Source organism: Anguilla anguilla, chromosome 12, assembly GCF_013347855.1.
Source record: "Anguilla anguilla isolate fAngAng1 chromosome 12, fAngAng1.pri, whole genome shotgun sequence".
NCBI lineage: Eukaryota > Metazoa > Chordata > Actinopteri > Anguilliformes > Anguillidae > Anguilla > Anguilla anguilla.
In genome coordinates this window covers 7,157,253-7,175,832 of record NC_049212.1, presented here as the reverse complement: position 1 = coordinate 7,175,832, position 18,580 = coordinate 7,157,253, and the positions used below count along the sequence as shown (strand labels likewise).

At 41.3% G+C, this 18,580-nt stretch overlaps 1 protein-coding gene across 1 annotated transcript in view; it reads left to right on the top strand.

Moving 5' to 3' along the window:
• The first annotated feature begins 422 nt into the window (after positions 1 to 422).
• lrfn1 (leucine rich repeat and fibronectin type III domain containing 1) overlaps positions 423 to 18,580 on the top strand; it is a 195,447-nt gene continuing 177,289 nt past the window's right edge. Inside the window, exon 1 of the mRNA XM_035383818.1 lies at positions 423 to 2,479. The gene's annotated coding sequence lies outside the window, so the exon portion shown is untranslated. The remainder of the gene's footprint in view (positions 2,480 to 18,580) is intronic.

Here is an 18,580-nt window from a genome sequence, read left to right as displayed (position 1 = left end):
TGACTGCTATCTTGAGGTTTGATTTTTTGCTGTAAATTAACAGCAAGTAGGCAAAACAGTGCAATTAAGATGACTTGTTAAGCTTTACTTAGACCTGTCATATTCCAAATGCAGTGTATTACAATGTGAGTAAATAAGCTTACTCTTCCTGAATAAACTCATTGTGTGTTTCAACAAAATTCACATTTAGTGCAGTAAGTATTGGCCCACAATACTGTAACATCTGTTTTACCGAGTCATTTAAGGATAACTAACAATAAAGCCATTGTCACGTTATCACTAAGTAATGTATTGTATGCATTGCATGTCTAAACTCAAAGGCAATTGCGTCGCTAACTGATTTGGCATTGCAAATAAGAGCGATTTCACCGAGGCACACAGCACGTTTTAGGACCCGTTTCTGTCGGAAACCTCCTCCATTTACATGTTCTTTCGATTTTTTTCCCCGGGCGGTTGGATTTACATAATTACATGTTGCGAAAACGAATGTTACTGCAGCTCCATAGCTAATACGTACTGCAATTAGTTCACGAAGAATAAAACACACTGACAAGCCCTACAGCTGGAATATCTGTTCAATGATACGGTCACCGCAGACCGAAGGTAGCCCGACAAAAACCAACAATTCCCTCTTCGCTTGCTAAAGCGTTCTGCAAACGTGGTGCTACCCCGGGAAATATTCTGTCGGTACAAGGGACGTGCTCTTGGTCGTTCCAGGAATAGGACAGCGACTCCTCTCTTTATTGTGTAGCGTTGTAGCATCGTGGACGCGTATGCTTCGGCTGTCGCTATTTTATTCGCACTTTTTCCATACGAACATGGATTGAATACAGAAGAGTTGGATATAAACTGCAGGAGTCTCTGAAGCGATAGGCTACCCTACTGCGTGGGTCAAATTTATACCCTCATCTCTACTCATCACGGTACCACTCGTCCTCCAGTCGGATACCGGACAAAAATACAGAAGAGTACAGTGATGGTGAAATACAAAACATAGTCCTCGGACATGGGCACACCGGAGGGGAATTTTTTTTTTTAAGTGCATGTTCGTTCCAGCGTTCATTTAAATGAATCCATTGGCCCGCTTTCATCGCAAGAATAATTTCAAGTGCTTGAAAATCAACTGCGTGGTTGTGGAAAGTTTCAGAATGCGACTGTGATGCAAAAAAACGGTCACACGGCATCCGAATGCAGCCCAGCAGGAGGACTCTATCTTCAGTTGTTCTTCAGCAGACTACCAATCCAAAACCAGAATAACTCTCTCGTGCCAACAACACTGACGAACTCGAATGAAATAAAACATTGGAACCCATATTTATTGTGGGAGGAAAGAAGAGCTCTAGATAGTCTACGCATTGCTGCAAAATTGGACGTGGATTGAGGAGATATCGTGAGTTTAACCCTACATGCACCGCAATTAACCGAAGGATCATACCCTAGAGGTATTTATTCACTTCTAAGCGACGTTCAAATGTTCTGGCGTGCCAAAAAATAAAAATAAACCCTACCATTATGTAGCTGTTCATTTTTGTCACGGCCATCCTCATAAGACTTCCTTATTTTCCGGCTAAGGAGAGAGGAGGGCTTACACGATACAGACATAGACTCACAGCACACATATGCACGCGTCCTGATATCTATTGATGCATCTATCAGGAAAATACGGACATAAAACATACGTGGGTGGGATTCCTTCTATTCGCTGCAAAGGATGCGGAGACCCATGGCAATAAACCGGGATGAGATGAACGACATTATCACGAACAGCTGCCCGTATTGGTTAGTTGGTTATCATTAGCGATTCCTGAAATAAAGGGAATATACCACAATGGTTCACTTCATCGTGGCGCGGCTAAGATATTCGACGTTCCTCAACGCAACACGAGTCCCGTGGAAGGAAGTTGAATTGTGAAACGCGCTCGCGATTAAAAAAGAGAGCCCCGGCTTCCATGCGCCTTTTTCGCTGGCATCGCGGTATGAATGTGCCGATTGTCTTCGGGGATCAGATCTCTCGCTGAATGGTTACATACATTAATTACCCACCGAGTCGTCTTCAGGGAAACAAAAAGGGAACGAGCGCACAACAGTTTCAGAAATACATTTCCAAGACTATTTTACAATCTTCGATGCTTTAAACTTGAACCGGAAGGCCATATCGTGAGATTTGCTCGGGAGCTGTGTCTAATTGTTACAAGACACGTCTGGAAGTACAGTATTGGGTTGTGGATTTTTTTCTTTGGTCGTTGTTCTTTTTTTATCTCACTTGGATCAAGTTGGAATTAAGGTGCGGTTTTCACGCTAATCAATGCGGGTAACAAAGGGATTTTTATGAAGCTCTGCTTCCTCCGTTTGATTTTTATTATTTTCCTTTGGATTGCAAAATGATTGTTCGGCACTACGTTTAAGACTTTCTTCATCTGGGCGAACCGACTGCGATTTTACAATAAAGAACCCTCTCGGATGTCCTATTTTTGTATATGTAAGTATTTCATTGTGGTTCCCGTTTAAAGTCAGTTAGGCTACCAATATTTGGACATTTTTTGAGGAATTGTACCCTGCCTGGACACATGACTTAACCTAAAATTCGTGGCAAATTAATGGAACAGTTCATAGGTAAATACTATAACACAGCCTCTCTAGTCTCCGTTTGATAATGCGATTTTTTTATACCTTTGGTACGGTTTTACATCATGATTGAATTTGCGCATACGAGACGAGACAGTGCACTGTTAGCTGGTTTCGCCTTCTTTGCACGTTTTATGCATACATAGAGATAACAAAAAAACAAAAGACCTTAAGACGTCTCAGCATATTACAACGTCCCAGGGGAGAGATGCGGGACGGGTCCTCTGTATCAGTAAAACTACTATTATTTGTTTCCGTTTATAACACCGACAATCAATGCAGCAATGGAGATCTGTGCATTTAGGAGTTGCAAATTATCTTTAAATATGGCAATGTAACTGAAAAGTGGCGTAGTTGGTATGCGCTCCATCCAGGATGACTTTATTGAGGGCAGAGCGTGTAATGTGTGTAGCATCGCAGGTGAAAATGTATGGCAAGACGAAATATGACCGTAAGTTGTGCGGCGGACATCACGCGCTTTTGCAGAGACTAAGATGGTGAAAGCAAAGGTAATTCAATATCAAAGGAAGGTGTGCTGGAAATGGAAATGGCTTGACTGCATATATATATATATATATATATATATCACTATGTACTGTAAGGGTTATTAAATAGTGATAGTGGTTTGCAATATCGCGATTGCCTTGAACAATATATCTACCATTATAGGCTACTGTACGGTAGCCTATCTGTGTCTGTTGTGATTGCAATAACGCACATGGGCTGAACTCGACCTTTAACAGGATCAAGGACCAGAGACCGACATATTGCTTTCGAAAGTAGTGTATTTACCTAATTACAGTATTTTTTCATCATCTAGGACCTTGCTATATGTTAATAAATACAAGTGAATAGGCTACTTTTTCCTGTTGGAGGCGCCAGACAAATGCATAGGTTTCTGTTTGAATTCGTTGCAATTTGTACTGTGGGAGATCTTCATAAATATTAATGCAGGAAGTGTAAATGCATTTTCGTTTTCCGTGCCGTCTTTCAGGCTTTTTTTTTTTAAATAAACAAGTCTTTCTTAAACTTGTTTATTATATGTCCACACATATGCCTTCATATTTTTGAAAAATGACTTTATTCGATATTGCTTTATTTCTTAAATTGGTAGTGTACGGTCAATTACACGTTATACATCTGTATACGCCATGTTGATGGAGTTGATCCTTGCAGTAGTACTGTAGGTACATCGCCTAGACTAGACCGCTGATCTCCCGTGATCGATGGTGTATTGCAGCGGCAGGGGTTGTCTTTCTGACTCGGGTGTGTCCGCGTCAGAGCGACTCTGTTCTCGTGCGGCTGGTGCTGAAATATCTTTGACCAGTCAGCAGCAGCAGCGGTGTAGAGCGGCGGCACTACGGAGCAAACAGGGATGCTGAGTATTCCGGTGGCCACTTGGGGCCACTGACAGATAACTCAGCACCAGTTAATGTGTTCAAAGCTAACTAGCAGAACTTCACTGCGGTACCGTAACACTGGCGGTCCTCTTTAGCGTCATTGTCTTTATTCGGAACCTTGCGCGTTGCTTTGTAAGGGGTGACTGAGTTTTTTCTATTATGAGGTTTTCGTGTCCCTCATACGTCAGCAATGAAATCTGAATGATGATGATGATGATCATAATAATAATAATAATAATAATAATAATAATAATAATAATAATAATAATGGTGCTGGTGGTAGCAGTCAAATCTGTAATGTTAAAATAATATCAAGGCTATTCCAGATACAGAGTAGCAAATATGAATTCCCTGCTGAAAAGTGCAAGGATGATAAGGCTGGTAACTTTGGCAGTTGATTGCTTTCTTACAATACAATTACACACTGTGGTGACACCGCTGGAAAATAATGATTAAATTAATGACCTGCCTCAGTTGAGACCTGTGGAACCTGACAGCACATCAATTATACTGCTAGCATATATCTTAAAATAGCTAAGGTACGTCTCAAATGAAATGTGCCACTCTTTCAGTGACCATCTCTTTGCTGTGAAGACGAGTTAGTACTTTCCTTTTGGTGGATTTGATTTCTGTGCTTCATACACACAGCATAGCCTGTTGTTTACAGAGCCTTTTGCATCTTGGACAGGAACCACTTGGTTGAGAGTTGTGCTTGTGTAGCCTTGCCATGACGGCATTGGTGAAGGTTAAGACACTCTTTGCCTGATTTGTGCCTGGGGGGGTGGGGGGGCAGTGCCTCCTTGTGGTCAGTCAATAAAGTGTGAGCCATTACATAGCTAAAAACATCCATCCATCCATCCATTTTCTATGCCATCTTATTCTGAGTAGAGTCGCGGGGGGTGCTGGAGCCTATCCCAGCATGCATTGGACGAGAGGCAGGAATACACCCTGGACAGGCCACCAATCTATTGCAGGGCACACACACCATTCTTGCTCACACTCATACCTATTGACAATTTAGAGTCTCCAATTAGCCTACCTACTTTGGACTGTGGGAGGAAACCGGAGTACTCGGGGGAAACCCATGCGGACATGGGGAGAACATGCAAACTCCACACAGAAAGGCCCCAAGCTGAGATTCAAACCCATAGCCTTCTTGCTGTGAGGCGACAGTGCTACCCACCGCTCCCCCGTGCCGCCTTAGCTAAAACAACCCCCAAAACTTCTGATTCTGTCTGACCGTGAAACGGAACAGTTTCAGCTCGGTTGCCGTAACCGAAAATATGAGTCTGAATTTATGGATCAGGCGTTGAGGCGTTGGGAGGTCAAAGTGGACAGGTGAACTGGAATGGTTGACATCCCTTTTGAGATAAGCAAGCCAAATTTTCAATAGACCTAGGTTATATAAAGGTAGCTGAAGAAAATGACTTGAAGATATTCCTGTCTCTTCTTTTTGCCTGCAAATTGGAATTGTACAAGCTGGAACCATTTTGAGTCCTGTTGATTTGTGGCAGTCCTGTCGATTTGATTCTGCTTTCTCTCATATGTAGTACTGTTGATACAGGAAGCCATGCCATAATTCCAACTGAAGATAAGATTAAATGTAATTAAAAAATAATCAGGAAATGTACACGTTTACAAGCTCTGGATGCAACATCACTGTGCAAGTTGCTTTGGAGTTACCTGAAGTGCATGTTTTTGCTTTAAACCACAAATCTGTTGATGCCCCTATACCAGCCATTACAAAGTCAGCAATTCCTGAGGAACTATAAGCATCCAAAATGTCCTTTCCTTGCACACAAAAACTATCTGGCCTAATTAAAAACATAGGAAACAATATATATATATATATAAACTATTTAATACCTTTAATAACTTTATCAACGTTGTTGGGGTATAAGTGCAAAGCCTGTGTAAAAGATATTGAGATTAATCGTTCATATAAAAACACAGAAATGAATTGTTTAAGATATATGACCGACTGTATGTGAAGCTTAATCTGCTATGCAATTTATAATAATGCACCTGGGTCTAGTGCGAACCAGGTTCAGTTCAGAATTATGGCTGGCAGTACAATGTGGACTTGCATGTGGTTTGTTTTTCCCCTTGTAGCTTGCCCTGCCTTGACTGTGTGGTTGACCGTTATAGCTGAAGACCTCTGGTTTTTTTCATGTTCATAATGAATCTTTCATGATGTAGATAATAACTCTTAGGTCGCCGTGGACGTTTTCATGCAGCAAAGCAATGAAGTATCCAATTTGATTGCTTATAGAAAATAGAAAATCTGAAAAATCAATGACTTGTAAATGATGGCACAAAATGAATATTCCACAGTGCAGTAACCCTGCGTGCTGGAGAACGGATTAAAATGCTTCAATGATACTGTCTCCGGTTGCAAAATGCCTCTGGGCAAACCCGTGCAGTAGCACTAAAATGAGAGATTTGATGGCTGCTGCAAATGGAGCAATGGTAAAGAATGGACCTGACGTTCTGTTGAAAGGACTGAATGAGCTTTGGCAGAACACAAACATCGCTGTCAGTAAGCAGAAGACAGGACAGAGGACGTTGAATACCAGCATGTTCAGCCATATGGGTTAAGGGTATTTTTCCATATTGCTAAATCACTGCCATTAAACAGGAAAGCAATGTTCATATAGTCTAAGTAATGGAGTAGGGATATCACACATTACCATTAACCGTATATGCCTGTATCAATCTCTGCTTACTCCTACCAAGCTAAAACAAAAGTTAATGAGTATTTCAGTATTGAGGTCTTGTATTTGATTTGGAATTTAAAGGCAAGTATGTTGGAAGTACGTTTTTTGGTTGATACACAGGCTCTTATAGTGTGATTGTGCGGCGAATGATTGGAATGCCCAATCAAATTCTGTCTCATTTAATCTCAATTAAGCTTTTACACAGGACACAGCGCCCAGTGTTAATCTTTCTCAATTATCTTTCCTTTTTACTGACTAATGATGACTCATCCTGTTATTTCCCAAGCTTTGGAAGTGATTTGCCAAATTATTTTCTGCCAAAGCAAGGAGCAATTTTCCCCATTGTGTGGTTAATTCACAAGAGAAGATATTTAAGATGGAGTGAATACTCTTTCATTTATAGATGGTGTTATCAGAAGCACAGCAGGGCAATTTGTGTATTTGCACTGGGTATAATTTGATTTAACATGATCAACAGCACATAGTTTTGCATAATGAAAGAAATACGCCTGGTCCTTATTAGATCAAGACACCTTCTGGCTTTGACCTCCCTAATGGCATTGTGCATCAGGTCTTTGTTTTTGGAGATATCTTCTGGGTGTTAAAACGGGTGTGCAAATACTGGTCAGCTTCGTCCTGTGATTAGGATCCTTCTCCCAGTTCAAAGGAGAAGGAAACACAGGATGAACGAAGCTGATCAGTATTTGCGTGGTCACTTAACATGTCCGTTTAAATCATGCGCGTGGTATGTTTGAGCACGGTATTTTGGTATTTGATTCACGGTTTCTGTCCAGCTATGCCGTAAAAAGGATTGTGTAAAAATTCTAAGCTTTGCAAATCACCCTGGTTTCAGGCGTCCAGACAAGTCAATGAACAACAGCGACGTTAATACTCAATCGCTCTACCATTCTGACAGGCTTTTGGTTTCAGCAGATAATAAATGTCGCTCTTTTTTTTTGTAGAGTGCGAATCCCCAGAACGTTTTTTTTTTTTCCTGTCGTTTTTGTCATTTGAAATTCTCAGAGAAGCCTGAGCAGTGAGCCAGGCTTTTCTACATCGTGGCTGGCAGTTCTCTTTCAAGCAAGCTCACTCGGGAGAGCTCTCCTCCACGTTCGTTGTTAGACGTTTGGTCACAGGGAGGCGGAAGAAGGCCCATCTTGCATCTGAGTGAAGTGGCCTGGCGTTACGTTCTTTTGAGTTTGTGGAAAACGTTTTTCTTGCCGAGGCACCTCGAACAATTTGCTTGGAGTGAAAGGCCTGAATGACAGGACAGGCTTCCACCCCTCAAGCGATTAATAACAAGACCCGGTCAAAACCTAGTGTACGGCTGGACCGGCCGACCAATGGTGTAACTTCATAACTCGGCTGACCAATGGTTTAACTTCATCACTCAGTGACTCAGTCATAGACATTCGCGTTTTGTAGGGCTGGCCCCGCTGTTGCGGTCCAGCTAAAAATGAATTCTGACAGACGCCCACGATAATGCCCAGACTGCCATGCTGCAAAGACCTCTTTGCAAGACTCGTGTTTCGTCTGCCAAGTGGAGGGTCAGTCTTTACAACACAGGCAGGAATGATTTTGTACTATATCACATGATGAGGAACTTCATTAAAAAATAAAGTTTATGCCTCCACTGTTATGAAAAGCACCATTAATGTCAATCTCCTTTTGTAGCAGACAACATAGCATTAAAGATTATACATAAATTTACTGAAACTGAATGGATAGCAAATAGCAGTGTGACAGATTGGGTGAGTAGATTACAAAGAACAAACAAGAAAAGGAAATTTTGAGCATTAAAAATATTTTGCATTTAAATTGTGAAACATTCAATTCAATTCAATTTTATTTGTATAGTGCTTTTTACAGAGAACTGTCACAAAGACACTTTACAGAGTAGCAAGGCAAGAAACAGCAAAAATAGCAAACAGAGCAAACGCCAGGCCTGAACTGACAAATAGCAAGTACATAAGGTAAAAAAATCCCAGTGGGGGTAGAACCCTCAAACGGTGGTGAGAAGAAATCTCGAGAAGAACCCGGCTTTATAGAGGGAGCCCTTCCTCCACTGGCCAGCCTGCTGTAAATTAGCAGGAGAACGGGATGTAGCTGAAATGCTGCAAGGGATCTATCACAGCAAATAAAATATGTAACATACATCTTGCTAATGAAGATACGAAGCTGGATCACTCAGCAAAAATGTCTCTGCCCTCGCTAGGTATAAAAGCTAGCATTAGTGTTATCTCTTGCCAGTATCCATTATTGTAGCTAATGTTAGCTACTGTATAGATCCAAACACCAGTGATCCAGCACCTTTCAAGAAAAAATTGGATGAATAAAAAGCATTTTTATAGAAGTCATTATAGAAGGAATTTATAAAGATCTTGTTTGCTAGTCTATCAAATACCTTCTGTGATGTAAACATGTTTACTAACCAATCAGTTACGTAAAGGTCCAGGAAACTGAATTCAAATTGTGATTATATTCCCCAGAAGTCACACCTGATTGCCTTCTCAATATTCATTTCGAGTTTTCACACTAATTATAACCATGACATTGTAATAAACACTATTAGATTACCGTGGCCTCTTCAGCAGACAAGGACAGGGTGGACATGCATCCTGCACTTATTAATATTCATATCCATAAGACATGTCATATGTAAACATGACCTTGGGTAGAGTAGGTGGTCCCGTGCAGTGACATTAGACTGCCACACATTAGACTTCCAGCCCCTCTGGAAACAAAAACTAAGAATGCGTATCTAGACATACTGAGTAGTCTATTGCTCTGTAAAATACGTTTTCAATTAAAATAAAAATATCAGTTGGCATCAACAGTTGGGTGGGCAGTGAACAGAGGGAAGACACTGCACCATGCGCTAGTGCTAGTTTTGTTTTGTTTTTTTTGCAAAAAAAATTGTTTTTGTACATAGTTGGTAAAGTCCTAGCGAAAATTGGCACTACAAATCTTAACTGTTTTGGCTTATTGCAATACTGCAGTGCCTGTGGGCCTCCAGAAATAAAACCCATTTTTTGTGGGTCTCTTCATTTTTTGGAAAAGTAAACAACTTAGTTTTTTCTGCATCCAGAGAAAGTGCAACACTTAGGCATTTCTTACAAGTATAAAGGATTTCATCGGCCGTAGTGTTGCAGTGAATTGTTCTCAGCCCACTGAAAACCTGGCGTCTAGCCAAGGGCGAAAGTAATCATTTAAAAATATTCCTGTGCCACTTGTGAATCCAAGGATAAAAAGTATAAAAACAACATATCAGCAAAGAATTCACAGATTTCACTTTCCAGGACCTTTAAAGAAAAGACACATTTGCCAGCCTGGTCAGTGTGAACAAACCGCTCATCCCTAATATGAGTTCGACTTTAGCTATGTATGCGTTTCGGCTTTTTCTCTGCCATTGAGGTGTGAATACAGCAAGTTTGTACAGTACCACAACCATACTAGTAGGCTAGCCCAATAGCGGTTTATAAAATGGTAACTTTCCTTTGTGGTATTCAAGCCTGGGTCAAATACGTAATTGTTTTGGATTCAAATACTTTTCGGTGCTCTGTTGATCTTGCCTGGTGTAATTGAGCCTGCCAATATAACAGAAGGCGAGGTTTGCACTTTTTGAGAGTATTTTATTGGTTCCAATACACCAGACAAGAACAGTAAAGCGTAGAAAAGTATTTGAATTAACAAAAAATACGTATGTGACCCAGGTCCGATGGTATAATTGAAAAATTGAATACATTTTCAGTCTGACAGCCTCCCCTGGGTCCCACTACACCCTGGGCTGTTGCTGCGGCTACACCTCAGGTACGCTACATCTTCAGCTACCCCCTTCACACCGCAGATGAGAGGAAACGAAGGTGATGACACAAAGCTTTGCATCATAGGTGGAAAAAACACCAAAACACCAGGGGAACCTCAAGCCAGAAACATACCAGATGCTATAGCAGATACTGCATGTATGACAAAGCCAATTAAATCTACTGAGCCGATGCATTTTGGATGGTGCACAGGGCTTGTTTGTCCCTTTGTAATGGGGTCGACAAGGACAGAGACTGTGGTCAATGGGTGCTAGGTGTGCTGGGTATCTTTTGCGTATGATCTTGGAGGGCCATTGCTGTCTTTTTTGGCTGTTTGTTGTAAATATGCTTCCCAGGTTGTCCTGTGTGGATGTGCCCATACGACTGCCAAAGTGTTTTTTGTATGATATTTGGATTTGTAGAAATGAAGTTATATTTCTGACAGTATTCATATGAAGTTATATCTCTGACAGCATTCATGCTTAATGATAAATAGCGTGGTTCCTTCAGCAACCCACTGTCTGCTCTCTTGCATATTTATTCTTATTTTCTTTCCGCCTGAAAAACCGCCATTTTGTGTTGGCGTAGCGTGTTGCTGATTAATAGTAACCAAATTCTTATAATAGTGGTAATTTAACTATAATATCACAACAGACAGGCATCATACATTTATAAAACAGGAGTTTCAATTGCAAATTGGCATACCAGCATGAAAACCAGCATACATTTAACCACATATTTAAAAAAAAAAAATCATCATGTGTCTCTGATGTGTCCTACACCTTGCTGCAGAGTTTCGTTGGTACTTTACTCCCAAGCCAAGAAAATGTCAGTTGTCTGCGCACACGACAAGGTGTTGGAGAAAGACAACCGGCATGTTATTTGTAAGCAAAGCTCCAGTGAGATGTCAAGAGTAGACAACTCGAAAAAGGATTTTATGGCTGTCAAAGTAAACGTATTATCTCATGTGATAAATATTTAATGATTGACATGTTAAACTTTTTTTTTTTTTTTTAAACATAATTAAGCACATTTTCTTATGTTGGCTGTGGCGGTTTCTAAAAGTACCGATCCATGACCCGATATCCTATCCAACATCCTATCTTTAACACTTGTTAGGAAACCTTGTAATTAAAATGAATCACACGAGTTAATGCGTTGACCTTGACAGCCCTAATTTTAATACATTAAATCTGATCAGCCATTTTAAAGTAGGACATGTCCGGCAGCCCACGGCACGTTTCTGAAAACCAAAGAGGCTAATCAGAAAGATCAAGCCACTCGATTGACTCAGACTTCATTCACCAAAGCATTTGAAAGATGCCAAAAGTTAACAATGACTGTGTCAGAGGAATATATATATATATATCATTGCATTTATATAGCACTTTTCAGAACTTCCGAACGCTCAAAGTGCTTTACAGTGATGAAGGGGAACTCACCTCACCCACCACCAATACATCATCACTAACACACATCACAAATACATCACTAACAAGGTGATGGAGTTTTATTTCCTTAGATGCCATTACAGTACATTACATTTATTTGGCAGACGCTTTTATCCAAAATGAAATACAGTACAATAAGTGCATACCGAAGGTCATTGGAACAACACTGGTCTGATAAGGTACTATACTCATTGTGTAACAGTCATTCATAGCCATGAACACAATAAGCCTAGTTCAAACAGTATGCATAGGCTCGGTCAGAAAGTTATGGTAAGCATGACGACGAGCTACAACATCAAGATAACGAAACAAGTGCAATACAAGTGCTGGATGCAGATACAACGGTAACGCGAAAGTGCTACAGGAACAAAATTCAAGTGATAAGAGTGATCCTAGATTGGGAGTGCCTTGCAGAGTAGTGATAGTTAGTCCAGGTACAGTCTGAAGAGATGTGTCTTCAGACTGTATGACCAGATGACCAGCCTTTCTCCATTGTGGAGGTTTAGGAGGCTGATGATGTATACTGAGCACTGATGAACACTGCCCTGCCCACTTTATTTCTGTATACCTGAATGATACGAGGAAAATCACACATATGAGGGATGGAAGTAATAGAAATGACTAAATAAACACTGAATCGAATGTTGAATCAAATAAAATGCAAGCAAATTAAGTATAGCATCAAATAAAATCGAATGAAATTAAATATTTAAGTGTTAATGCTATCACATTAAATAATTCCTTGGGGATAAAATTATGTACAAATCATTTAATCATTGCATCACCTTGACATGTATTTATTCACTAGCAGTTTAATGCTAGAAAGGCCAGAGGCCACACCATCGGGCATTTAGACTTTGAAATTGAAAATACTCCCAACACCTTCTTCCATGAATTTTCTCTTATTCCAATAACTTTCTAATTATTTATTGCGTAATAAATTTGATGCACTGCAATTCCAGTCACCACAGAGTTTCAGTTCACTGCTGCTTTCATTATCACTTTCTTCAATTCAAGTGCAGTTTCACGACATGTCAATCAAATGATCCCACCCACTGACATAGCCTACGTCTGATGACTTAAGACCAGGTTTCTGTTGGTCATAACGCAACCGCTTTCAACTACAGCAAAATGGCATTGCGCCTACAATTACCATGGCAGGAGAGAAACGGCGCAGCTGAAGGAGATCGCACGGGATCGTTAAGCTGTGATTCATGCTAGCTTTACCTTCTGAGGGGCTAAGTGCACCCGACCATTCCAGGAAAATGCACCCTTCGCCACGGACTGCCGGAGCCCTCCGCTGCCGGAACCGCACGGGCCTATCAGCTTCCGGAGTGCGGGCCGCGCGTGCACTCGGGCATTTGTGAAGAACATGGCGGCGGATGATTTATCTGGCCGTATCGCATTTCTCCACTGCGCGGTAGTCCATTTTCCCTGCTCTTTGCCCGCCAGTGCTCGCTAACTCGCATTAGCCGCTGTAATGAGTGCTTTGTGCCCTGCGAGCCGGCTGTGGCGGCCTGTTCTGCGGGAGTTCTCCGTAGACCGTTCCTGAGGAAACTGTCTGCTCACCCCCTAGATTGAAATTTTGCAGTCAGTTTTATTTTTATTTTGATTAATTATTTGGCATTTCAAACATTTTTTGTGCATAACCCTGAGCTTGCTGAGATGTTAATGTGTAATCATCTTTGTCGAGGTACCTGCTTTTGCTTTGTGTCCCTTGTTTACCAAAGTGTTTCCACTTTTTTGCCACTACCTGCACCTGTGTGTAGCACACAACCATGACTTATGCAGAAGTATACAGTCAAATGCCCAGTGTTAATTCAACTCTTAGATAACATTTGGTCCCACATTACAGAGTCTGTTGACATTGAGGGATGCAAGAAGATAATCAGATTTCAACATAACTCATTTGTTATGCTGAAAAGAAAAAAAAAAAAGGATATGGAAGTGAATGAATTTCAGTATTTTCTTCCTCTAACACCTTAACCCACATCTGTGCTGCTTTTTCAGAACCCTGTTATTTCTGTATCAACATAACATTTTATTCAATCTGTCATATAATTGTTACTGTGAATACTGTTCTATTCTTGCATTGCAATTCAGAGCACAAAAAAGCACAGCAGTTTGGAGTTTGCAGCTCGAAAGAAGTGATTTAATGAAGGCTTTTATTTTGGAAAGCAACCTCCTTTGCCCTTTCAGGTGCCAGTCACGTAAAGCAACATACAACATAAGCCATTCATTGCAATGGCTTTGCTACAGTATGTCGTAAATCTGCGTTGCTGAAGCAATCTGAAATGGCATGTCTGAGGCCTTAGAAGCACATTCAATATGGAGGCTCACAAAGGACAAAAAGCTGGGCTCAAGCCTTTTCTTTTTAGTTCCTTTCTTGTTTGGGCAAAATATATACAAATATAATGCTGTGTAAGCTTCTTAAAAAGGCTACCGCTATTTTTATATCATACAAGACACCAAGATAATGGCAGGGAAATCCTTTGCTGCTTGCACGTAGCATTAGCACAGTAATAGATAATGCGTACGGTACTGATCCACACTAAAGGCAAGGAAGTGGATTAAACACTGACTTAAACTCTACATTGCAGCCCCTCTCCTCTAGGAAGGAGAACACGAGGGCTGCTAGTGAGGGAAGATTGAGGTATCGCGACGCCAAAAATGGGTAGTGCTAAAATCTGCTGTCAGTCACAATCTTCACAACAAAATGATTGGTCTGAATCAGTGGGTTACGCCGGGAATACACTGTACAGCCAGGAAAATGTTCATGCTACAGACCCCCGCACAATGCGCGATTACAAACTGCCAAAAATGCTACGTCATACAGGCTACACTGTTTGTTCTTTGACATGAGCATGGTGACTAAGGAGGAACATGTGATTGTAGTGGCCAAAGCATTATTTTGAAATGAGAAACCAAAATAGACACATTTTGTCTTGACAAAAATGAGCAGATGGCATTATGTGGTTTGAGACTATTTTCTACTTGTGAAACTTTTGAGATAATTTTCATATTTGGATTTTTTAAAGATTCATTGTAAGGAGGCGGTAGCCAACACCTCACTACTAGGAAATGTAGTTAAGCTTGCCGGCCAGCTACATATGTAGTGATGCTGTTCCCTGCAATGGTTAATGTAAGCTTTCAGCCATATTGCTATTTAATATTTAGTTTTAAGGCTGTTTAAATGCCAGTGCTATTTCTTTTTCCGGCTGCAGTCTTCCTTTATCTGTAACGGTTGCCTTTAGACAGCTGTGTTCCTGCCACAGTTCCAGCTCCTCGGGTCCGCGGTGATGGATGTGTTGCTGCAGCCTCCTTCCTCTGTTCCGTTGTTGTAATTAGAGCGCCATGTTTTTGCTGGGCAGTGACAGTGAGTGGTTGCTCAGAGACATTGTCGTAGCACAGAAAACAGGCGTCGCAGTGTTGTTTTGGAAGGACATCGAGGCAAGTAGCCTCACGTTATTGACCTTGTCACATTGATCACTCACTGCATACAGATTTCAGTGTGTGATCATAATCAGTCACATTGATCCCGAAACATATTTGGAGTTTCATATACTACTGGATCTCTCTACTCCAAATATCAAGTGATATGTCCCATTTCATTTTGAGTGCCACCAAACCATTTTTTTAAGAAAAATGCCTTCAAAGTTGAGCCGTGAGATTGCAGTCGCTGTGTGAGACTGGTAACATTGGGCTGGGTCCTTGTAGCCTAACGCAACTCCGCTGCTACCTTGTTATCTTAGGTTTAAAACCTTTAAAACTATGCTTTTACTCTGAATTTGACATTAAGACATGCAGATAATGAAAGCAAAGACATTTTTAAGTAAAATCAGATGGAACCCAATACATTAGCTTGTAGCTGCAAAAGCAGCCAATATGATGTGACTGATGACAGGTGACAGCTGGCAAGCTGGCTAGCCTCCAAACGACGCAAAACGTAAGTACCTTGTCATGTTATGTTTTAAAGCTTCAAAACTGTATTTCACTCTGAATTTGACATTAAGATACACAGATCATAAAAGACATACAGATTATGAAAGCCAAGACAATTCTCAAGTGAAATCAGATGAACCCAGTAGCTTGTAGACACAAACTCAGCTGGGGTGATTGTGTGACTGGTGACTGTAGCTAAGCTGGCTAGCTTCCAAATGATGCAAAACACTGGTGCTGTCATCTTACAACTTTTTCAAGCATTAAGCATTAAGACATACAGATTATGAAAGCCAAGATATAGTTCTACTAAAACAAGATGAAACCCTAAAACAGCCAAAAATAACATTTTTCACATCAACATACATTAATATTAAATTGGAAACTTCAGACTGATTATGATAGAATGGGGTCTCATATGTTTCTGAAATATGGTCAGCAATGAGTTGTGGTGAATTTTGGCAAAATTCTTCTAAAATTGTACAGTGTTTTCCCAGCTTAATTGGTAACATATAGAAGCTTCACCCATGTTTAATGCCGTTAATCAGGCCTAGCTAAGCTAAAAAGTTCTGTATTTAAGCCAAGCATGTGTGCTCGTTCGGGATGTCAACTCGAGGATTGTGGGATATTGAGGGGGTGGACCATTTTACAATTTCCTCTAAATGATTGCAAACTGCTTGTCCTTTTGTTCAAGTACTCTTTTTTATATTTTCATTTTTTGTGCCTAAACCCACATAACAACTGCAAACCCACATAAAGGCACCATAGGGCATTTTATCTGCATGCGAATGGTCTTGGACAAGATGAAAGCTTATTTTGAACCATGGCACAGGTTCTAGCCTTTTTGCCATCCGTGGAAAGATTGCTGAATGCAGCGGCGACGTAGCTCAGGAGGTAAGAGCGGTTGTCTGGCTGTCGGAGAGTTGCCGGTTCGATCCCCCATCCTGGGTGTGTCGAAGTGTCCCTGAGCAAGACACCTAACCCCTAACTGCTCCCGATGAGCTGATTGGTACCTTGCAGCCTTTCACTGTTGGTGTGTGAGTGTGTATGTGAATGGGTGAATGCGAGGCACCAATTGTAAAGCGCTTTGGATAAAAGCGCTATATAAATGCAGTCCATTTGCCATAACAATTATTATTATGACTTCCCGATTACATTTGTTTCTAAACGTTCATGAACCTGCTCGTGAGTACCCATGTACTTGATTACACGGCCCGGAGATGTGTCTATGTGGGTAGAGGACGTGTCTATGTGCTGTAGAGGAGATGTGCCTTCATAAGGTGCCATGAATTTTATGGTTGTGGTCTCCGTTTCTTGACCAGCAGGAGCTTAGTAAAAGTTAAACACAGCTTGAATCACCTGGAAATCAGCCAGTATCACCATATTTTCCTGTACTCTGTACTCAGATCATGTGGTCAAGCACTGTTTCTGGTCATGTGGTCATGCACTGCTTCTGGTCATGTGGTCATGCACTGCTTCTGATCATGTGGTCATGCACTGCGTCTGATCATGTGGTCATGCACTGTTTCTGATCATGTGGTCATGCACTGCTTCTGATCATGTGGTCATGCACTGGTGTTTCGTGTGTGTATGATGTTACAGCTGGACTGAGCTGAAAAACCGCAGCTTTCTCAGTGTGCTTTCATTATGGTGGCCCCCCAGGAAAGAAAAGAGAGGTCACAATGGATTTGTGGCGTTTTTTTTTGGATCTGGGCTGAGACATCGATCCCAACATCGGGCTTAGGGGGTAGAGGCAGACACTTGGCAGAACACTGACAGCTAAATGGCTGTCGGGCACAGCAATCTGTCCGGACGGTGCTCTCCACAGGAATTTTATGGCGCTCGAAGATGCCATTCTTGTGATAATGAGTGTGAAGTGTGAAGCCTGCCTGGAGATATTTCTATTTTAGACGTGCAGGTATATACCCGGAAAAAAAGGAGCCTGTTAAATGCTCATCCCTCTTGGTCGCTCTCAGACATCAGTACAGAGGCCATGCGATGACTTTAGAGGCGAAAAATGGCATTCGGAGAAGTACAGGGGATGTACGAGCTGTTCTGTACCTGTGTTGAAGCTGGGCATTGCAGTGTAGCACCTGCTCTGTTAAGGGTTCAATTACAGTAGCTGGGTGGGTAAAATTATTCTACCACATATTTTTTAACATTATTTTTAAAGCTTTATTAGCCTTAATGCTTTACAGACTGCTTGTGATATTATTAAAATGGCATCATTGTACCAAAGTATATTTTACACAACTTAAAATATAATTTTTTAAATGCTGTGCTTGCTAGGTATGGCTTATTTTTAACAAGTGGCCTCCCTGACAATATCAAAATCCAAGTAGCGTAGTTAACCTTCGGTAATGTTGAATTTCACCCTTCCCGGGGACCGTGAAACCCATTTCCTGTGAAAGATATCCTCGATGGGGGGATAAGGCAGCGCTGTTGCTGACACGAAGACTCTGCCAAGGTGTATCCAAGGATACGCTAAATCGGTGTTTCCTCATCGCGCCGAGCTCTATCGTATCCGAGGAACGTGGAATCACACCCCTTTTCTTCCTCCTCGCGGGGAACCTGCTGGGACACGGGAGGCACTGTGTTCATTACCACCTGCGATTTAAACGGGGGCATGCACCGCGAGCGGGGCA